This window comes from Tachyglossus aculeatus, chromosome 1 (genome assembly GCF_015852505.1).
Source record: "Tachyglossus aculeatus isolate mTacAcu1 chromosome 1, mTacAcu1.pri, whole genome shotgun sequence".
NCBI lineage: Eukaryota > Metazoa > Chordata > Mammalia > Monotremata > Tachyglossidae > Tachyglossus > Tachyglossus aculeatus.
In genome coordinates, this window is record NC_052066.1 from 75,309,627 (window position 1) to 75,333,341 (window position 23,715).

At 43.5% G+C, this 23,715-nt stretch overlaps 1 long non-coding RNA gene and 1 other non-coding gene across 2 annotated transcripts in view; both read left to right on the forward strand.

Annotated features, from left to right (window-relative positions):
* The window catches only part of LOC119933044, a 170,546-nt gene that overhangs the window by 114,170 nt on the left and 32,661 nt on the right, over nt 1-23,715 (forward strand). The window lies entirely within an intron of this gene.
* Nucleotides 3,398-3,560, forward strand: LOC119936528. Its single transcript, XR_005453797.1, has one exon. It is a non-coding gene; the product is annotated as a U1 spliceosomal RNA (small nuclear RNA).

Here is a 23,715-nt window from a genome sequence, read left to right on the forward strand (position 1 = left end):
GCAAGAACACAGGCCTGTAAGTCAGAGGGCCCAGGTTCTATTCCTACCTCTGCCACTTGCCTGCCGTGACCTTGGGCAAGTCATTTCTGTGCCTTAGTTTCCTCATCTGTACAGAGAAGCAACGTGGCTCAGTGGAAAGAGCGTGGGCTTGGGAGTCAGAGGTCATGGGTTCGAATACTGGCTCAGCCACTTGTCAGCTGTGTGACCTTGGGCAAGCCACTTAACTTCTCTGTGCCTCAGTTACCTCATCTGTAAAATGGGGATTAAGACTGTGAGCCCCACGTGGGACAACGTCATCACCTTGTATCCCCCCAGTGCTTAGAACAGTGGTTTGCACATAGTAAGTGCTTAACAAATACCATCATTATTATTATTATTATTATTATTACAATGAGGATTCAAAACCTCTTCTCCCTCCTACTTAGACCCTGAGTTGCAAGAAGGACAGGGATTCTCTCCAACTTGCTTATTGTATATCTACCCCAATACTTAGTACAGTGTTTGGTGCATAGAAAACACTTAACAAATACCACTAGTAGTATTGTGTAGAGGTGAGGCATGAACTGTATTTGTCCACTGATTGTGTTACAAGAATGGAATCTGTTATTTCCAGCAGAATGAGCATCACTCATACAGAAATAAGGCTGGTTAAGTTCCCTGAGCATTAGCCTCCTGTGAATAGAATACTAGGCGCTCATTTTGCACCCTCTGCTTTCTTCCATCTCTCTGTGCTTTCACTTAACAGTCCAAACTTCCTAATTATACTAATGATCATAATAATAATGGCATTAGTTAAGTGCTTTCTATGTGCCAAGCACTGTACTAAGTGCTGGGTGGATAAGACAAACCGAGTTGGACACAGTCCCTGTCATTCATTCATTCATTCAATCATATTTATTGAGGGCTTACTGTGTGCAGAGCACTGTACTAAGCGCTTGAGTCATCAACAGATAGAGATGGTCCCTACCCAACAATTGGCTCACAGTCTAGAAGGGGGAGACAGACAACAAAACAAAACATGTAGACAGGTGTCAAAATCATCAGAACAAATAGAACTGTAGCTATATGAACATCATTAACAAAATAAATAGAATAGTAAATATGTACAAGAAAATAGAGTAATAAATCTGTACAAATATATACAAGTGCTGTGGGGAGGGGATGGAGGTAGGGCAGGGGGAATAGGGAGGAGGAGAGGAAATAGGGGGCTCAGTCTGGGAAGGCCTCCTGGAGGAGGTGAGCTCTCAGCAGGGCTTTGAAGGGAGGAAGACAGCTAGCTTGGTGGATGTGTGAAGGGAGGGCATTTCTGGCCAGGGGAAGGATGTGGGCCGGGTGTCAACGGTGGGACAGGTGAGAACAAGGCACAATGAGGAGGTAAGTGACAGAGGAGCAGAGGGTGCGGGCTGGGTTGTAGGAGAGAAGGGAGGTGAAGTAGGAGGGGGGCGAGGTGATGGAGAGCTTGAAGCCAAGAGTGAGGGGTTTTTGCTTGATTTGTAGGTTGACAGGCAGTCACTGGAGATTTTTGAGGAGGGGAGTAACATGCACAGAGCATTTCTGAATAAAGATAATCCTGGCATCAGAGTTAAGTATAGACTGAAGTGGGGAGAGACAGAAGGATGGGAGATCAGAGAGGAGCTGATGCAGTAATCCAGTCGGGATAGGATGAGAGAATGAACCAGCAAGGTAGCGGTTTGGATGGAGACGAAAGGGCAAATCTTGGCGATATTGTGGAGGTGAGACTGGCAGGTTTTGGTGACGGATTGGATGTGTTGGGTGAACGAGAGAGCGGAGTTGAGGATGACACTAAGGTTGTGGGCTTGTCAGACAGGAAGGATGGTAGTGCTGTCTACAGTGATGGGAAAGTCAGGGAGAGGGCAGGGTTAGGGAGGGAAGATAAGGAGTTTAGTCTTGGACATACTGAGTTTTAGATGGCGGGCAGACATCCGGATGGAGATCAATCAATAAATCGTATTTATTGAGCGCTTACTATGTGCAGAGCACTGTACTAAGCGCTTGGGAAGCACAAATTGGCAACATATAGAGAAAGTCCCTACCCAACAGTGGGCTCACAGTCTAAAAGGGGGAGATGTCCTGAAGGCAGGAGGAGATATGATCCTGGAGAGAGGGAGAGAGAGCCGGGGCAGAGTGGGGCTCACAGTCTCAATCCCCATTGTATTGGTGAGGTAACTGAGGCCCAGAGAAGTGAAGTGACTTGCCTGAGGTCACACAGCAGACAAGTGGAGGAGCAGTGATTAGAACCCGTGATGCCCTATCTTATTATTTTGATGACACCAGAGGCACAGAGAAGTATTTACTCCAAAGTCTTGTTTCCTCATTTCCTCATTTCTTATTTTTTCCTTTCATTAGTACTTGCATGCCCTGTGCTCATTGTCCTTGCATTTTCAGGGAGCCCTGTATCTGCCTAGGTTTTGTTTCTTTCCTCAATTCCCCCCAACACATTCTGTTTGTAATTTTTCCTCTCCATTTCAGTTTTCTTTCCTGTTTTCTATCAACTATTTTATTTACCTTATTCCTGTTTTTATCTTTATTTTCTCTTTTTAGACCCCCTGCCATTTTTCATACTGTTCTTTTCTCTCTCCCTCACTTCCCCCTTTTTCTTCACTCCTCTGCTCCTTTATTACCTCTCTGAGGGCTGTTATCCCAGATCAAAGCTCTTTGTGCTTGGAGAATTGCTTGAAAAGAGAAGACAGGTGGGGCAAATAATTGTGGCATTTGTTAATGGTGGCTTTTGTTAAGTGCTTACTATGTGCCAAGCCCTGTACTAAGCACTGGGGTAGAAAGCAGATAATCAAGTTCCACGTGGGGCTCACAGTCCAAGTAGATGGGAGAATAGGTTTAAATCCCAATTTTTAAGGTGGGGGACCTGAGGCACACGGAAGTTAAGTGACTTGCCCAAGGTCACACTGTTGACGTAGTACACTTAGTACAGTGCTCTGCACATAGTAAGCGCTCAATAAATACGATTGAATGAATGAATGAATGACTAGTATTGTGAGCCAGGATTAGAAACCAGGTCCTCTGACTCACAGGTCTGGGCTCTTTCATTCATTCATTCATTCATTCATTCATTCAATCGTATTTATTGAGCGCTTACTGTGTGAAGAGCACTGTACTAAGCGCTTGGGAAGTACAAGTTGGTAATGTATAGAGATGGTCCGTACCCAATAGCGGGCGCTCTGTCTAGAAGGGGGAGACAGACAACAAAACAACACATATTAACAAAGTAAAATAAATAGAATAGTAAATATGTACAAGTAAAATAGAGTAATAAATCTGTACAAACATATATACAAGTGCTGTGGGGAGGGGAAGGAGGTAGGGTGGGGGGATGGGGAGGGGGAAGAGGGGGAGAGGAAGGAGGGGGCTTCCCATCTGGCTACTTTCCTGTCAGGCGAGACATTACGAATATGTAGGTAGTTTTCACAGGGTGAGGTTCATCCATTCTACGCCAGCTGTGCTGACCCCTGCAATTTTCCCAAATGTGGGAAACTCGACTGCTTAATTTGTCATTCATGGTCTAAGCAAAGCAGCATGGCCAGTGGAAAGAGCATGAGTCTGGGAGTCATAAGGAACTGGGTTCTAATATCCAGGCTCCACCAATTGTGTGCTATGTAAACTTGGACAAGTCACTTAACTTCTCTTTGCCTCAGTTTCCTCATCTGTAAAATGGGGATTAAGACTGTGAGCCCCATATGGGACATGAGCTGTTTCCAACCTGATTAACTTCTATCTAACCCAGGGCTTGATACAGGGTCTGACACATTTTTTATGCTTTACAGATACCATAAAAAAACAACTTTTTTGATAGTCATCATCTCTGGACCCCAGAGGCCCAGGGTATATGGAATATGAATAATTAGAAATCTTCCTCTTTTGCCCAAGGATAATGTGTTCTAAGGAATTTCCTGTCCTAAAACTGGGCATTATTCACCCTTCACCACAATCTCTTGATGCTGAGGAAGAGCCATGTCAAATCTTGTGCGTTTCCTTTGGCATGCTGGCAGTTAATCCAGTGGGAATATACCCCTCTGTTTAAGGTCTAAGAAGTTCCTATAATCGATTAATGGAAATTATTAAAAAGATATTAATAATAATAATAACGATGGCATTTATTAAGTGCTTACTATGAGCAAAGCACTGTTATAGGCACTGGGGAGGTTACAAGGTGATCAGGTTGTCCCACGGGGGGCTCACAGTCTTAATCCCCCTTTTACAGATAAGGTAACTGAGGCCCAGAGAAGTTAAGTGACTTGCCCAAAGTCACACAGCTGACAATTGGCAGAGCCTGGATTTGAACCCATGACCTCTGACTCCAATGCCTGTGTTCTTCCTACTGTGCCATGCTGCTTCTCTGTGAGCCACACTGCTTCTCTATTTGTTAAGTGCTTACTTTGTGCCAAGCACTGTACTAAGTGCTGGGGTGGATACAAGCAAATCGGGTTGGACACAGCCCTTGCCCCATGTGAGGCTCACAGATCCTCATTTTGCAGATGACCTGAGGCCCAGAGAAGTGAAGTGACTTCACCAAAGTCACACAGCAGGCAAGTGGCAGAGTCTGGATTAGAACACATAGCCTTCTCTAACCACTTAGCCATGCTCCTTTTCATAGTGCAGCTGTATGTCACATGGGTTGAGGGAGGAAGAAAATACTCCTTAAAATGAAGCATTCGAGATTCCACCGAGCATTTTAGGTTCTCCTATTAAGGAATGGGACAAAATGGTGAAGCTGAGAATTTTCTACTTTCTTAATCCTCCTCACTTGAAGTTCCTTTAAACTTTTCCCTTTAACCGACTCATTGGTTCCCAGCTTTTATCATCTTGCAGTCTCGCATCCCATAGAACACGATCCTTTAATGAGCCACCTACAACACTCTCATCCCATTTTTTTTTCAGTCTTGGGTAGTCAGGTCACCGCGTCTCCATTGGCGTGCTTTTCTGTTCCACAGCTCTCTCTTCATTACTACCTTGTCAATCACATGTCTGCCTGCTGGAGAGCAAAATATGACTGTTTTCTTTCCAGGACTAGCAAGCTGCACAAACACCTATGTGTAGTCGATGCACGGGAACTGTTTTCAAGGTGACTAAAAATCCAAGGTCAGAGAGAGGAGAGCGGTAATTGTACTCCAGATTGGGCTTTTTGGCATCAGGGACAGTCTGGCAATACTTGATTGGGAGCCAGCTGGGTCTGAAAGGAAGATTATATTAAAAAGCCTCTTTTTTATTGTTCAGAGGAAGAGAGGAGCAGAGGGGCCAAGGAAGAAAATCGGGATAATTGTTACTTGGGGAAGTGGAGACTCAGAAATCTCTTCAGACTGCTGGGCTTCAGACTATCCTCCTGACTCTGCCATTAAAATGAAAGCTTTCTGCAGTCCACCGTTACGCAGCAAACTGATGGGTAATAGGGGACAGAGACACATGAAAACTACAGAGCATCCCAAATCTCCATCTTAGCCAATTGGCTTTAGTCTCCTCTCTGCTGAAAATTCTCACAGTGGTGAAATTCCCCTCCTCACCCAACACCAAAGGAAGGAAGAGGGGAAGTTTAGGGACTTCTCTGATCCACACTGGAATGTCAACTTTGAAATAATGCCGAGTGGGTGATAGGAGAGAGGCATCAATGTGGCTGCTTTGCTACTGGTAATTTTCAGGATGAACTGGAACTTGAAATGTGATTTTTCTTCAAGTCGGGGAAAGTGGAGCGAAGCCCTCCATTCTCGGAGAAGCTTCGGGGAAAGCAGTGTTCGTCAACCAGGAGATGGGGATTGGACCCAATCCAGGATTCGGTGGATATTTTCCAGATGGGAAGCCCAGTGTCCCACCAGGAAAACCATTTTTCAGCTCTATGCTCTTTTTCCATTGTTCCTAATTAGGTTTCCTCTGTTCAAAGCAGTTTAGCCAGGGTGTGGATGCTTGTGATAAAATGTAGTCTATCCAAGTGGGTATTTATAGACATAGGGAGCGGAATCTGTCGACTATCTATCCTGTCCTACTTTCAATTCGACCTAATACTAGTGTTGAATGTCAAAAGTGTCAGACCTAGAATACACTGGATCTATATTTCAAATCAGCTCTCCCCTTCCCTCCTAACCTCATTTCTCTCTCTCATAATCCAACCGGTGCTCTTTGTGCCTCTAATGCCAACCTGCTCACTGTACTTCGATTTCATCTATCTCACCATTGACCCTTTGCCCATAGCCTCTCTCTGGCCTGAAACTCCATCCCCTTTCATATAGAGAAGCAGCGTGGCACAGAGGCTAGAACACGGGCCTGGGAGAGAGAAGGTCATGCATTCTAATCCTGGCTCTCTCACTTGTCGACTGTGTGACCTTGGGCAAGTCACTTCATTTCTCTGCACTTCAGTTACCTCATCTGTAAAATGGGGATTGAGGCTGTGAGCCCCATGTGGGACAGAGACTGTGTCCAACCCAATTTGCTTGTATCCACCCCAGTGCTTAGAACAGTGTTGGGTAGGGACCATCTCTATATGTTGCCGACTTGTACTTCCCAAGAGCTTAGTACAGTGCTATGCACACAGTAAGCGCTCGATAAATAGGATTAAATGAATGAACAGTGCCTGCACAAAATAAGCACTTAACAAATACCATAATTATTTTTATTATTATATTTACTTGATGATGGTATGTGTTAAGTGCTTACTATGTGCCAAGCACTGTTCGAAACTCTGTGGTAGATACAAGATAATCAGGTTGTCCCACTGTGGGGCTCACAGTCTTAATCCTCATTTTACAGATCAGGTAACTGAGGCACAGAGAAGTTAAGTGACTTGCCCAAAGTCACACAGCTGATAAGTGGTGGAGCTGGGATTAGAACCTACAACCTCTGACTCCCAAGCCAGTGCTCTTGTCACTAAACCATGTTGTGACCACTCCCCTCTTCCTTAAATCACATCTCTGTCGACTCTTGGCCCACGTCCTACCTCTGGCCTGGAATCAATCAATCAATCGTATTTATTGAGCACTTACTGTGTGCAGAGCACTGTACTAAGCGCTTGGGAAGTACAAGTTGTCAACATATAGAGACAGTCCCTACCCAACAGTGGGCTCACACAAATCCACCAAACTAGCACACTTTTCCCCTGTAAAGTCCTACTGAAAGCTCCTCCAGGAGGCCTTCCCAGATTAAGCCCCCCTTTTCCTCTGCTCCTCCTCCCCTCTCCGATGCTCCAACCAGCTTCCTTTACTCTACCCCTGCTCCGTGCCCCAAAACACTTGTGTATCTATGTACATTTTTATATTTATAATTCTATTTTTATTAATGATCTATATATGTACATATATACTTCTATATATACTTATAATGATGCTACTGACACATGTTTACTTGTTTTGATGGCTGTCTCCCTCTTGTAGACTGTGAGCCCATTGTGGGCAGGGATTAGAGAAGCAGCGTGGCTCAGGGGAGAGAACACGGGCTTGGGAGTCAGAGGTCATGGGTTCTAATCCCGGCTCTGCCACTTGTCAGCTGTGTGACTTTGGGCAAGTCACTTAACTTCTCTAGGCCTCAGTTACCTCATCTGTAAAACTGGGGATTTAGACTGTGAGCCCCATGTGGGACAACCTGATTACCTTGTTTTCCCCCCAGTGCTTAGAACAGTGCTTGGCACATAGTAAGTGCTTAACAAATGCCATCATCATTATTATTATTATCATTATTGTTGCTATTTCTTGCTGCATTGTACTTTCCAAGTGTTTAGTAGTGCTCTGCATACAGTATGCGCTCAGTAAATATGATTGCATTGAATGAATGAATGAATCTCCAATATGCTGTCACTGACTAACTCCTCCTTTGTCCACCCGATTCACCCTCCCTTCTGTGTCACCTATAGACTTGGATCTATATCCCATAGTCACTTTGCTAGTCACCCCACTACAGCCCCACAGCACTTATATATATATTCTTATGCTCTGTTGTTTCCCCTGTATGGTTATTCACTTTAATGCCTGTCTCCCCCTTCTAGACTGCAAATTCCTAGAGGGCAGGGATCATGCCTACCAACTCTACTGCATTGCACTTTCCCAAGGGCTTAGTACAGTATGTCTTCAATAATACGCTGATTGAGCTGACCATAGGCATACATCTGGAAGGGATTTAATTGATCCCAAACTCGAGTCATCATTTTAAAAAAATCTAGTGGGCCTTGAGAATGTGTTTTCCTAAGAATCAGCTGCATTTAACATTCATTTTCAAGACCCAGCTCTCCAACTATCAACCTTATACCTTTTTCGAGGTATCTGGAACAAAATATCCATAGCGTTTACAATGTGCTTTCTCAGTCTTGGGCCAAATTACCAATAAATATCAAATGTAATGATATCAGTACTTCCTTTTGAGGAATGAATGCAGATCCAACTAGTAAAGAACCATGAAAATATATTGAATGCATTTAAAGCTTATACCCCCTATTCCCACTCCACTTTTATGATGGGCCAAACACATAATATAGGACGTTCCTTTTGCCAAAAAGATATACACCTTCTAGGGAGAGCTAATCAGCTCCAGACTTCCCAAGCTGCAAACCCAGCCAAAGATTGGTTTCAGAATGCAGCAAGAGTTTCCGGACTGCCCGGCTGCTTTGCAAACTCTGGGGGTTAACTGCTCCCATTAGGGCTTGGCTCTCACTGCTTGTTGGAGATGGAAAATGCCATTTTTTAAAAAAAGGAGGCCACAAACAATCCCACCTAGCATCATTAATCAATGGAACTTATTGAGCGCTTACTGTGCAATCACAAAGCACCAAGATGAGCTTGAAAGTTGTTTTGGATTCAGCAGAAATTGGTTTTCTTTCATTCACTCTTTCTAGGATAGGATCTGAATTTTCTCTAAGTTCTTCCCTCTTACTGATCAGTTAAGTTACTATCTGGCTTGCAAACTTTTCTCTTACTCCTATCAGTTTGCCCAGAAGCTAATTTATCCTCCTGTTCTCCCTAAGATCTATATGAGGGTAGAAAGAAGCACAAGAAACCTGAGTCCATGTCCCATCTTTAATCCAGGCACCACAGCTCATACATTCTTTTGTCCATACTTCTCTTCTTTAATCATTGACTGATATTTATTGAGTACTTAACTGTGTTCAGAACACTGTACTAAACATTGGGAAAAGTACAATTTAATAGAGTTGGTAGAGTGATAATAATTGTGGTATTTGTTAAGCACTTACTATGTGTAAAACATGGTAGTAAGCACTACCTATTGCAAGATAATTAGGCCTCACAGGGGTTTAACAGACTAAACTGGAGGAAGAACAGGTACTGAATCTGAATTTTGACAGATGAGGGAACTGGGACACCGAGAAGTTAAGTGACTTGCCCGAGGTCACACATATTCCACACGGGCCTCACAGTCTCAATCCCCATTTTGCAGATGAGGTAACTGAGGCACAAAAAAGTGAAGTGACTTGTCCAAGGTCACCTAGCAGGCAAGTGTCAGAGCCAGGATTAGAACACAGGTCCAATGGCTCTCTGGCCCATCCTTTTTCTATTAATTTTTGCTGCCTACAAGGATCTTAGCAACTACAGGGGGAGACAGACTTTAAAATAAATTACAGGTAGGGCAAATAGTGGAGTATAAGCATATTTACAAGTGCTGTGGGGCTGGGGGGAGTATCAGAGTGTTTCTTTGCATCTATGAGAACTCATCCATCGTGTTACCTGATCAATATATGATGATTCTAAAGGTATAGCGTGTGCTCTCTCTCTCTTTCTCTCATCTGCTATACTGCACCAAGTGGAGCAGCGATCTTAGCAATACTTCTTAACAAACCTATGAATGCAGGCCACAAAGGGGAACTTTTGAGTTTGATGCATCCAATTTGGCCTGTGAGCTGATTATAAACCAGAACCAAGGAGCCTTCATAATTGAGGTACAAGGCTGGGGTTTGGGGGCGGGGAGGGAATCCGTGCCTTTGATTAGATCTTTGGGGTCTCTATGATCGAGGGAGAAGGGTGAGGGTTGGACCTGAGCCTTTAAGGGCAAGAGGTCATGTGAAGGAATTGATTTGTTGTCTGTCTCCCCCTTCTAGACTGTGAGCCCATTGTTGGGTAGGGACAGTCTCTATATGTTGTCGACTTGTACTTCCCAGGTGCTTAGTACAGTGCTCTGCACACAGTAAGCGCTCAATAAATACGATTGAGTGAATGAATGAATTACATTATTAGTGGTTTGCCAGCACCACCAGCCCACTTCTGTCCTTGTCAGTCATGTTTCCACTGAGGCGCAGTGTCTAATGAGCGAGTCGACAGGTATTGGTAAGACAGTTTTACAATCTGAAATGTAAACTGTCATTAAAATATAGTTTAAGTGATATAATTTAATGCCACTGGGAGAGGCCAGAGTCTAGAGAAGCAGCATGGCTTAGTGGAAAGAGCATGGGCTTGGGAATCAGAGGCTGTGGGTTCTAATCCCATTTCTGCCACTTGTCTGCTGCGTGACCTTGGACAAGTTGCTTAACTTCTCTGTGCCCAGTTACCTCATCTGTAAAATGGGGATTAAGACTGTGAGCCCCACGAGGGACAACCTGATTACTTTGTATCTACCCCAATCAATCGTATTTATTAAGCGCTTACTGTGTGCAGAGCACTGTACTAAGCGCTTGGGAAGTACAAGTTGGCAACATATAGAGACAGTCCCTACCCAACAGTGGGCTCACAGTCTAAAAGGGGGAGACAGAGTGTTTGGCACATAGTAAGTGCTTAACAAGTACCATAATTACTATTATTATGTATTTGGGATTTTCTTATTATCATATGAAGTGTTATGATGTGCCACGTACTGTAATAAGCACTTGGGTAGATACAAAATAATCAGGTTGAAGACAGTTCATGTCCCACATGGGATTAAAGTTTTAAAATCCCAACTTGACTGATGAAGTAACTGAGGCACAGAGAAATTAAGTGATCTGCCCAAGGTGACAATTGGCAGAGCTGGGATTAAAGCCAAGTTCCTTCTGCCTCCTAGGCCTGTGATCTATCCATTAGGCCATTATGTTTCTCTGATTTTTGTAGTCTTCTTGTGAAAAAGGATCAGGTATTTATGATAAGCCTGATTCTCTTTGGTGATAATGATTATGGTATTAGTTAAGCGTTTAATGACAATAAGCTGAACCCTATAATAAGCCATGGAGTAGATACAAGACAATCTCTGTCTTACACTGAGCTCACAATATAGGTAAGAAGGAGACTTCTGGATTGTGAGCCCATTGTTGGGCAGGGACCCTCTCTATATGTTGCCAACTTGTACTTCCCTAGCGCTTAGTACAGTGCTCTGCACACAGTAAGCGCTCAATAAATATGATTGAATGAATGAATGAAAGGAGAACAGGTGTTGAATCCCCATTTTAGGAGGCCTTCCAGACTGAGCCCCCTCCTTCCTCTCCCCCTCCCCATTCCCCCTGCCTTATCTCCTTCCCCTCCCCACAGCACCTGTATATATGTTTGTACAGATTTATTACTCTATTTTGCTTGTACATATTTACTATTTTATTTATTTTATTTTGTCAATATGTTTTGCTTTGTTGTTGGTCTCCCCCTTCTAGACTGTGAGCCTGCTGTTGGGTAGGGACTGTCTCTATATGTTGCCAACTTGTACTTCCCAAGTGCTTAGTGCAGTGCTGTGCACACAGTAAGCTCTCAATAAATATGATTGAATGAATAGTTGAGGGAACTGAGGCACAGAGTAGTTAGTAACTTGCCTCAGATCAGACTGAAGGCAGCTGGGAGTGTTGGGATTAAAACCCAGGTCTTCTGGATCCCAGGCCCGAGCTCTTTCCACTGGGCAACATTGCTTCTTAGCACAGTATTCATGGTGGTGCCACTGGGGATGCCAGACGGGGAGGACACGTAGTATCACCAAGCACTAGTCCATGACCTGAAAGAACAAGCATCTCCCATTTACAGGGTAATTTTTTTTGGTTAGATTAAGGACTGGAGAAAGATAACACTCAGGATTGCAGTTGCCAACTACTCTCCCCCGATAAACTACATAAGGGACCAAACAAATGAAGTATTTGGAATTCTTTTCATTTCCAGGCTAAAAGTTTACCTGCCCTTGGTAAAATCTACATGCAAGGCTATTTTTAATTGATTATCTTCCAAGGTCCTGGTGAGGTCCACTGATTTCCTTCTGCTCAAATATGAAAAATAGTCTCAAATTTTACCCTCCTGGTCTGGTAGTAGTATAAAAGGTGTCATAGTGAATAATAATAATAATAATGATGGTATTTATTATAGCACTTACTATGTGCAAAGCACTGTTCTAAGCACCAAGCGCTAGTGAATCACACCACTGGTCCACAATTTGCTGCCTTCTTTGCCCTGTAGTTCAAATGAGAAGTACCATGGCTTAATGGAAAGAGCCAGGGCTTGGGAGTCAGAGGACCTGGGTTCTAATCCCAGCTCTGCCAGTTGTTTGCTGTGTGACCCTGGGCAAGTCATTTAATTTCCCTGTCCCTTTTCTTTTTTCTTATTCATAGTATTTGTTAATCAATCAATCAATCAATCATTCATATTTATTGAGCACTTACTGTGAGCAGAGCACTGTGCTAAGTGCTTGGGAAGTACAAGTGTTAAGCACTTACTATGTGTCAAGCACTGTTCTGAGCACTGGGTTAGATTCATTCATTCAATCATATTTATTGAGCACTTACTGTGTGCAAGTTACTGTACTAAACACTTGGTAGATACAAGTTAATCAGTTTGGAAACAGTTCCCGCCCAACATGGGTCTCACAATCTAAGTAGGAGGGAGAACACAAATTGAATCCCTATTTTCTGAGGAAACTGAGACACAGATAATTTAAGTGACTTGCCCAAGATCACACAGAAGGCAAGTGGCTGAGCTAGGATTAGAACCCAGGTCCTCTTGATTCTCAGGCCCATGCTTTATCCACTAGGTCACGTTCAGTTTCTCATCTGTAATATGGAGATTCAATACCTATTCTCCCTCCTACTTAGACTGTGAGCCCCATGCCGGACAGGGACTCTGTCCAACCTGTTTATCTTTTATCTACCCCAATGCTTAGAGCAGTGTTTGACACATAGTGCACACTAAATAAATCCTATTAAAAAATGAGCACATCTCCTTTCATTCATCAAATGGAGAAGCCATTCTACTTAAATTTAGTTCTCTGCACCGGTCAATCCCGTCTCTCCCTACCAGTCAATCCCATCTCTCCCTACCAGTCAATCCCGTCTCTCCCTACTGGTCAATCCCATCTCTCCCTTTGACACCATTAGGGTTCTCTCCTTTCCCCAGATTACTCCTAAGAGATAGTAATAATAATAAGAATAATAAGAAGAATACGGTATCTGTTAAGCACTTACTATGTGTCAAGCACTGTTGTGTAGATGCAAGCTAATCAGGTTGGACACCATCCCTGCCCCACACGGGGCTCACATTCATTCATTCAATCATATTTATTGAGCACTTACTGTGTGTACTAAGCGCTTGGGAAGTACAAGTCAGCAACATATAGAGATGGTCCCTATCCAACAACGGGCTCACAGTCTCAATCCCCATTTTGCAGATGGGATAACTGAGGCCCAGAGAAATTACGTGATTTTCCCAGGTCCCACAGCAGATAACCGGTAGAGATGGGATTAGAAACCAGGTCCTCCTGATTCCTAGGCCCGTGTTCTATCCACTAGGTCTTGCTTCTTCCATGCTGCTGGTCACTATTGGGAGTTGCACTCCCAAAGGGCTCGTGATAGTATAAAGCAAGGGGTTGCACACACCCGGGTGTAACTGGACAGCTTAAAATACAATAGACAGACATGAACATTTCTCCACCTGATACATCCTGTAAGACTGGGTGTGCTCGAACTTGGCAAGAGCTGAGAGCATTCCAGGAATGCAAGTCATTAAGAGCTGGGAACTTCTCTGCTAATTCTGCTGTATTGTACTCTCTCTAGACCTTAGTGCAGTGCTCTTCAGATAGTCATTCCTTAATAAACACCACTGATTAATTGATTGATGAGTGTACTTTTTAATGGTATTTGTTGAGCACTTATCTGTCAAGCACTATTCTAAGTACTGGGATAGATCAGGACAAATACAGTCCCTGTCCTAAATGGGGCTTGAAGTCTAAGTTGGGGCTAGAACAGATATGTTCCCCTGAGCCATGAACACAGTATCATAAGCTCAGTTAATCAATCAGTGGTATTTATTGAGTACTTACTGTGTCCAGAGCTCCTTACTTACAATAGCAGGGAGGGAAGTGGAAATTTGGACTCTTTCCATGGATGGAGTGTTTTGCCATTGTAGCTTTAAAGGTTTACTGATATCCCGTAGTCAATTTTGTTGGAGAGTCTCCTTGTTGACATCTTTTCAAGAAGGTATCTGATGGAAACATATTTGTAACTGAGTAGTAATGACCACTGACAACCTTTCCAGTATTACAGAGTTTTACAACTTTGCCCACAGTTGGTGTTCGATAAATGTTATCGATTTGACCATCCTTTGGACATTTTTTGAAAATGGGGCGAAGTAAGGGAACATGCAGTGCTAAGTGATAGCTTCCTCTTTACAGCAGAAACAAGGCAGAGTTGTTTTTGAAATGTAGCCCTTACAGTGAGATAGGATGAAGCCAGATGCCATACCTCTTTTCCAGTGGGTCCTGAATCTTCTCACTGTCAATGAAGTAATCAATCAGTGACATTTATTGACTGCTTACATTGTGCAGAACTCTGTACTAAGTGATTGAGAGAGTACAGTACAACAGAGTTGGTAGAAACGTTCCCTGTCCACAGTGAACTTAGAGTCTAGAGGAGCTAGGTATCATCATCATCATCAATCATATTTATTGAGTGCTTACTGTAGTTTACAGACTACCTTTGACAAGCTAAATGTGTGTCTGGGGGTGCAATTTCCCACTTTTTTTTTCCTCTCTTCAAGGTCTACTTGCATTACATCCAGAAATTTCTCTTTCCAAGGTCACCAATGATCTCCTTCTTGTTAAAACTTATGGACTCTCTTCCACCCTATTATTCTTTCACATGTTGGCTGTCTTTGGCAATGTGGACTGCACACAGTAAGCGCTCAATAAATAGGATTGAATGAATGAATGGACCTCTCCCCTCTCCTGGAAATGCTATCTAGTCTTGGTTTTTCAGATACAGTTTTCCCCTCCTGGTTCTCCTTCTAGCTCTTTAGCTGGTCCTTTATTATTTAATGGCTTTTGTTAACCACTTACTATGTGCCAGGCACTGTAGAGTGGCTTAGTGGAAAGAGCCCGGGCTTGGGAGCCGGTCATGGCTCTAATCCTGGCTCCTCCACTTGTCAGCTGTGTGACTTTGGGAAAGTCACATAACTTCTCTGTCCCTCAGTTCCTTCATCTGTAAAATGGGGATTAAGACTGTGAGCCCCACATGGGACTACCTGATTACCTTGTATCTACCCCAGTGCTTAGAACAGTGCGTGGCACATAATAGGTGCTTAACAAATACCAACATTACTATTATTACTAAGCAATGGGTTAAATACAAGATAATTGGGTTGGACACAGTCCTGTCCCACCTAGCCTCACAGATTTAGTCCCCAATTTATAGATAAGGGAACTGAGGTGCCTAGAAGTTGAGTGACTTGCCCAAGGTCATATAGAAGACAAGTGGTAGAACAAGGATTAGAACCCAGGTCCTCTTTCTTCCAGGCCTACGCTCTTTCTGCGAGGCCATAGTGCTTCTCAGTCTCTTTTTCTGGCTCTTCTCTGCCTCACACTCCCTATCTATGGGTGTCCCTAAAGGCTCAGTTTTGGATCTCTATCAGTCAATCAATTGTATTTATTGAGCATTTACTACATAAATTCCTTGAGGCCAGGGACCGTGTCTACTTACTCTAGTATACTATATTAGGAGCTTGGGATAATAGTACACTTGGGCTTCGGAGTCAGAACATCATGGGTTCTAATCCCAGGTCCACTGTTTGTTTTTTTTAAATGGCATTTATTAAGCACTTACTATGTGAAAAGCACTGTTCTAAGCGCTGGGGAGGTTACAAGATGATCAGGTTGTCCCACATGGGCTCACAGTCTTAATCCCCATTTTTACAGATGAGGTAACTGAGGCACAGAGAAGTTAAGTGACTTGCACAAATCCACCCAGATGACAAGTGACGGAGCCAGGATTTGAACCCATGACCTCTGACTCCAAAGCCCGTGCTCTTTCCACTGAGCCACACTGCTTCTCTTATTGTCTGCTGTGTGACCTTGGGCATGTCACTTCACTTCTCTGTGCCTCAGTTACCTCTTTGGTAAAGTGGGGATTGAGACTTTGAACCTCACGTGGGACAGGGACGGTGTCCCACCTGATTTGCTTGTATTCACACCAGTGCTTTGTAGAGTGCCTCGAACACAGCAAGCGCTTAACAAATACCATAATTATTATTACACTAGAGTAAGTAGGCATGGTCCCTTCACTCAAGAAATTTACGAACTAGTAGGTGAGATGGGCATTAAAATGAATTACAGGTAAGGGAAACCATCTGCACATAAGGATATGTACTTAAGTGTTTTGGATGGGAGTGGGATGTTCCTGCATTTAGGAAAAATGACTATTTGAATAGTGTGGAGAGATGAGGGGTTAGTCAGGGGAGGCTTCCTGGAGGAGATATGATTTTGGTAGGGCTCTGAAGATGGAAATGATGGGGACCAGTTGGATATTAAAGGGGAGGAAGTTCCAGGCAGGATGGAAGGCTTGAGTAAGGGGTTGAGGGTGAGAGAAAGGTACATGTGAGCATGCTGATATTAGAGTGAAATATCCAGGCTAGATAGTACGGAGGGGACAGTGAAGTTAGTGGGAAGAGGGCTGATTGAGTTCCTTATTGGCTCCCATTCTCAATCTAAATTTGCTCCCTTTAAAAGCTCTTCTGCACTGCCAGCTTGAGCTTTCACATCTAAATAGATGACTCTCTTATCTACCTTTAGGGAAGCAGAATGGCTCAGTGGAAGGAGCCGGCGCAATCACGGCTCCACCACTTGTCAGCTGTGTGACTTTGAGCAAGTCACTTAACTTCTTACTTACCTCATCTGTAAAATGGGGATTGAGACTGTGAGCCCCACATGGGACAACCTGATCACCTATATCCTCCCCAGCACTTAGAACAGTGCTTTGCACATAGTAAGTGCTTAAAAAATGCCATTATTATTATTCATTCAGTAGTATTTATTGAGTGCTTATTGTGTGCAGAGCACTATACTAAGCACCTGGGAAGTACAAGTCAGCAACATATTATTATTATTACCTCACTAGCCCAATCCTAGAAGCAGCATGGTCTATTGGAAAATGTACAAGCCTGTGAGTGAGAAGACTTAGGTTCTAATATTGGTGCTTCCATTTACCGGCTGTGTGACTTTGGGCAAATCGATTAATTTATCTGTACCTTAGTTTCCACAACTGTAAAATGAGGGTTTAGTACCTGTTCTCCCTCCCCACTAGACTGTGAGCCCCATGTGGGACAGGGACTGTATCCATTCTGATTTTACGGTATGTACCCCATTACAACTACAGTGCTTGGCACATAGTAAGCACATAACAAATACCACTTTTATTATTAGTAGTATAATTAATATTTCCCCTTCAGCAGTCTCACATTTCCTCCTGTCTCTAGGTCATTATAACTCGGTTGTTCTGCCTCACGCTCAATATGCCTGAAATTAAATTCCTCATCTTCCCTCCCAAATCCTGCTCTTTAACTCATCCATCTCAGTTGACAGAACCACAATCTCCTCCACTTTCAAGTCTGTAACCATGGCATTATCCTTGACTCCTTTCTTTTTTTCCACCCCCATAGTCAATCTGTTGCCAAATCCTGTCAGTTCTTCCTCCACAATATTTCCAGAATCCACCCCCTTCCTCTGTATCCTAACTACCAAGTTTTCCCTCCTACTTAATACGGAGAGTCCCATTCATTAACTCATTAATTCATTCAATCGTATTTATTGAATGCTTACTGTGTGCAGAGCACTGTACTAAGCACTTGGAAAGTACAATTCGGCAACAGAGGACGAGTCTTGGACCTCTGGAAGTGGATCCCCCCCGAACACACACACACGGGGTGTTCTTGGGGATCACCATGGGGAAACTTTCAGGTGTTTCCCCTGAAAGAGAGCTCTGTCAGTGCACTAAGCTTTCCCACGCAGTGTTAATAGTAGTTGTGTTAATTGTTAAGTGCTTATTATGTGCACAGCACTGGGGTCGATTATAAGACAATTAGGTTGGACACAGTCCGTAACTCACATGGGGCTCCCAGGGTAAGGGGAAAGGAGAACGGGAGTTGACTCCCCATTTTACAGATAGTGTGGGGTGGGAACTATCTTGTCTTGTCTTATGCCATAGAGTCATTTCTGACCCTTAGCAACACCATGGACACATCTCTCCCACAGCACCTTGCTCTCCATAGCAATTGTTTTGGTAGAGTATCCATAGAGTTTTCTTGGTAAAAATACAGAAGTGGTTTATCATTGCCTCCTTCTGTGCAGTAAACTTTAGTCTTCACCCTCGACTCTCCCTCTGCTGCTGCCCAACATAGGTGAGTTTTGACTTGTAGCAGATTGCCTTCCACTCACTAGCCACTGGCCAAGATAGGAGTGGAATGGTTATGCCTCTGCTTGACTCTCCTGCTCAGACCCGAAACCGGTACAGTACTGGAAAGTCTCTAGGTGAGACCCTGAGAGGGATGTTGTATCTACCACATTGCTTAGTACTGCACTTGGCACAGTGGTGGTGGTGGCAGAGGCATACCACCATCATTTGGTAATAATAATATCATTATTATTAATACCAACTCACTAGTCCAGGCACGTCATTCAATGTCTCGATTATTGCATCAGCCACCTCACTAATCTCTATGCCTCTATTCTCTTTTTTCTGCACTCTGCTGCCCAGATTATTGTTTCTAAAACATCATTCTGCCCACATCTCCTGACTCATCAAAAACCCTCTAATCGTTGCTCATTCTCTTCTGTACCAAACAGGAACTCCTGCCCACTGGCTTTAAACACTCAACAGTTTTCTCCTCGTTACTTATCCTTATTCTTCTCCCATCAAACCCCAGTTCTCATGATTCATTCCCCTCAAGTCAACCTACTCAGTGTCCCTTCTTCTCATTTCTCCCACAACTCACCTCTTTCTCATCCTCTCCACTTTCCTGGAACTCCCTTCCATTTCACATCTGGCATAACAACTTTGAAGCCTTTTTGAAATCACATGCTCTGTCTGATAAATCTCTCATATCCCCATCCTATAAACCTATTCAGTTGCCATTTCAGCTGTTCCATGTCACCCAATCACTTGGGTCCATAATGTTATACTCCATTACTTCCTCCTACCTGCATTTCATTTCAGTGTCTGTCTCTAGATTGGAAGGTCCTGAAGGGCAGGGATCATGTCTTAAACACATTGTCCTCTTCCTAATATTTATTACAGTGCCACTTCTATTGATTGTATTTATGATCATTCTTTGACTTCAGAGGTCCTGGTCTTATTAATGAGACTGGAGAAATTACAGTTTTCTGTGTCATTTGTTTCTTCTAAATTAAAAAAAAAATATTTGAGGATTTTCTACATGTTAGTTTTTTTTCTTTTTCTTGAATAAAGTGATTATTTCAAAGCAAAAGGAAAAAAAAGTAACTCCTGCAATAGGTGGAAAGCATATGGAATGCATTACTTCAGGAAGTTTAGGAAGCAGGGAATATCATAAAACACCAACAGGTTCAAGAGTCGTTTGGGTAAATGCATAGATGAGAGGTTGAAAATGGTTTAGCAGAGGGAAAGGCAAGATATTAGAGGGGGAAGAAGTCAGTGATGATAGAAAACTTGGGGATGGTTAAATAAATAAGTAGCTGGCAGGGCTTCAGTGGGTTTTAAGAAGGAAAATATAGGGATAATAATAATAATAATGGCATTTATTAAGTGCTTACTGTGTGCAAAGCACTGTTCTAAGCACTGGAGAGGTTAAAAGGTGATCAGAGTGTCCCACGGTGGGGGGCTCACAGTATTAATCCCCATTTTACAGATGAGGTAACTGAGGCCCAGAGAAGTTAAGTGACTTGCCCAAAGTCACACAGCTGACAGTTGGCGGAGCAGGGATTTGAACCCATGACTTCTGACTCCAAAGCCCGTGCTCTTTCCACTGAGCCACATTGCTTCTCTGGCTCCTTCTTATCTATCAGGGTAAATGTCAAAGATAGGCAGCCATCACACTCTGACTTTAGACATCCTTTGGGGCCACTGGAGGCAGGACCCTTGTCCAAGTGGACCATGGGCCAGAACTGGTCATTTTCTTTTGATTGTTTTTTCCTTAATGGGTGTTGGACCCAGGGGAGAAGCCCCAGAAAACCATATCCTTACCTGTTCACCCCCTTCTCCTTCTTTGCCTTTCTGCCTTCATCCCACATGTTTCCAGCTGCTGGGGATAATGAAGCATCTAGACCCCAAGGATGATTTTTAAAGGTCTCTCTAGGCACACACAATATTGTAGCACACAGAGAGCTGACTTTTACTGTGCCCCTTAGAGAGGAAAGACACATCCGAGTCCATCTCAGAGATGAGGAAAGCTTTAAAACTTTCATCATTTCGATGGGAGAAGCTCCCAAGAGTTTAGGTGGTTATCTGGCTGTTCTCTTTTTTATGGGCTCGTTCAAAACAGCTGGGTAAGTTCAGACGTGGATGACACACTTTCAAATGACATCTTAATGGTTCCCACTTCACAGAGACCTTATAACTATGTCAGGGGAAGAAGGTAGGGAACTATCAAAAATGTTGTTACAGCTACCTCTGGGGACATAAGGCTCTGACTCTGGACAGATCCAGAATGTTAATGTACAAAGACTCAAGTCTGTGCTAGAAATCAGAACACAAAGACAAAATCCATTTAGGAGAGAAAGGCTGTCCTCTCTTATAGGCTTTTACCTTCAATTTTGTTGTTGGGTGCAGCAAACTGATCCTAGGAAGTTTTTCTGACAATGCTCATTTTAGGTCAACATTTATAGCTTCAAAAAGATGTACTGAAGTAAATCACTTCGCGAGACATTTTTAGATTTGGTTTCTTTGAAATAACTCCAATGAGCTAATTGTGGAACAAACAAATCATCCGCTCCTGTCAGCAAATGTATTTTTTTTTAAGCTGATGACGAGCAAAAATGTTTTACTCTTTTGAGTGCAATATCTGCACCTGGTCAGTCAATGGTTCAGCAGTGATAAACTGCATAAACCAAGAGGGATTTGTCTACTTAAATAAGTCATGACTTCAACCGGAGGCTCTTCTCCAATACACTCAAGTATCTCTCCCACACAGGTCACTGGCAGGGGAAGCTGCTGTTGAGAAAGGTGGTTAGCCATATGCAGACAGACAACAGTTGGACTGTGAATTCTAGACAAGTGGTTTACCCTTGGCTTCTTGGAAAAACTAAGTAAAGTGTGTAAGTTTAGCAAACAAAAAAATACCGCTGGCTTGTTCAAACTGCAGGTTGAGTGAGGACTCCAGCCAAAGAATAGGGAAGCAGAGTGCTCTAGTGAAAAGGCCCAGGGGCCTAGGAGTCAGAGGACCTGGGTTCTAATCCTGGATAGACCGATTGCCTGCTTTATGATCTTGGACAAGTCACTTAACATCTCTTTGCCTCACTTACCTCATCTGTAAAATGGGGATTGAATTCTCCACTCTCAGATTTAAACTGTGAGCCCCTTGTGGAACAGGGACCGAGTCCAACCTAATCATCTTGTATCTCCCCAAAACTTAGTACAGTGCCTGTCACACAGCAAATGCTCAACAAGTGCAGTAAAAAATAGGCCATTTTGTGGTCCAGATTTCTGGAGCCATTATGGCAGGGCTTTAACTGACAGAGTCCCCTTTTGGTTCTCCTCCTATCTCCCTGGCTGCTCATTCTCATTCTCATTCTCATTCTCCTTCACAGGCTTCTATTCTGCTTCCTGGCCCATAATAATAATAATAATATTAGTATTTGTTAAGTGCTTACCATGTGCAAAGCACTGTTCTAAGCACTGGGGAGGTTACAAGGTGATCAGGTTGTCCCACAGGGGGCTCACAGTTTTAATCCCCACTTTACAGATGAGTTAACTGAGGCACAGAGAAGTTAAGTGACTTGTCCAAAGTCACACAGCTGACAGTTGGCAGAGCCGGGATTTGAACCCATGACCTCTGACTCCAAAGCCTGTGCTCTTTCCCGGGTAGTCCCTCAAGGTTCACTTCTGGATCCCCCTCTATTCTCTATCTTCACACTCTCCCTTCGAGAACTCATTTGCTCCCCTGAGCAACATTGGCATTATCCTTGAGCCCTCTCTCTCTTTCAGGTTACAAGGTTACTTTGTAACCTCCCCAGCGCTTAGAACAGTGCTTTGCACATAGCAAGTGCTTAATAAATGCCATTATTATTATTATTATTATTATTATTATTAGTGTTATTTCAGCCCACATCACTAAATCCTACTGGTTCATCCTTCACAACATCACTAAAATTCACCCTTTCCTCTTCTCCAAACTGCTACCATGTTAATCCAATCAGTTATCCTATCCCGCCTTGTTTACTATATCAGCCACTGCTGATCTCCCTGCTTCCTGTCTCTCCCAAGTCCACTCCATACCCCATGCTGCCTGGATCATCTACCTTCAGGAACATTCTGACCATGTTTCTCCACTCCTCAAGAACATCCAGTGGTTACCTATCCACCTCCACTTCAAAAAACACTCCTCACCATTGGCTTTAAAGCACTCAATTACCTAACCCCTCCTACCTCACCTCACTTTTCTCCTACTACAGCCCAGCCCGAATACTTTGCTCATCTAATGATGATGATGATGGTATTTGTGAAGCACTTACTATGTGCCTGGCACTGTTCTAAATGCTGGGGTAGATACAAGGTAATCAGATTGTCCCACATGGGGCTCACAGTCTTAATCCCCATTTCACAGATGAGGTAACTGAGGCACAGAGAAGTTAAGTGACTTGCCCAAAGTCACACAGCTGGCAAGTGGCAGAGCCGAGATTACAACCCAACATTCCCACTATACTTCGATCTCGCTCCTGACCCCTCACCCATGTCCTACCTCTGGCCTGGAATGCTTTCCCTTCTCATATCTGACAGACAATTAGCCCACTGTTGGGTAGGGACTGTCTCTATACGTTGCCAACTTGTACTTCCCAAGTGCTTAGTACAGTGCTCTGCACACAGTAAGTGCTCAATAAATACGATTGATGATGATGATGTCCCTGCTTCAAAGCCATATTGAAGGCACATCTCCTCCAAGAGGCCTTCCCTGACTAATCCCTACTTTCCTCTTCTCCCACTCCCTTCTGCATCACCCTGCCTTGCTCCCTTTATTCACCACCCTTCTCCCAGCCCCTCAGTACATATGTACATATCTGTAATTTATTTATATTAATGCCTGTCTCCTCCTCTAGACTATAAGCTAGATTTGGGCAGAGAATGTGTTTGTTATATTGGTATATTGCACTCTCCCAACTGCTTAATACAATGCTCTGCACAGAGTAGAAAATAAATATGATTGACCGACCCTGATTTCAACAACCACCTCCATGATTCCAGAATCTACCTCTCCAGCTGCAACCTTTCTCCTTTCTGATCCCACGTTTCCTCCTCCTTTCAAGACATCATTAGAGAAGCAGCGTGGCTCAGTGAAAAGAGTCCGGGGTTTGGAGTCAGAGGTCATG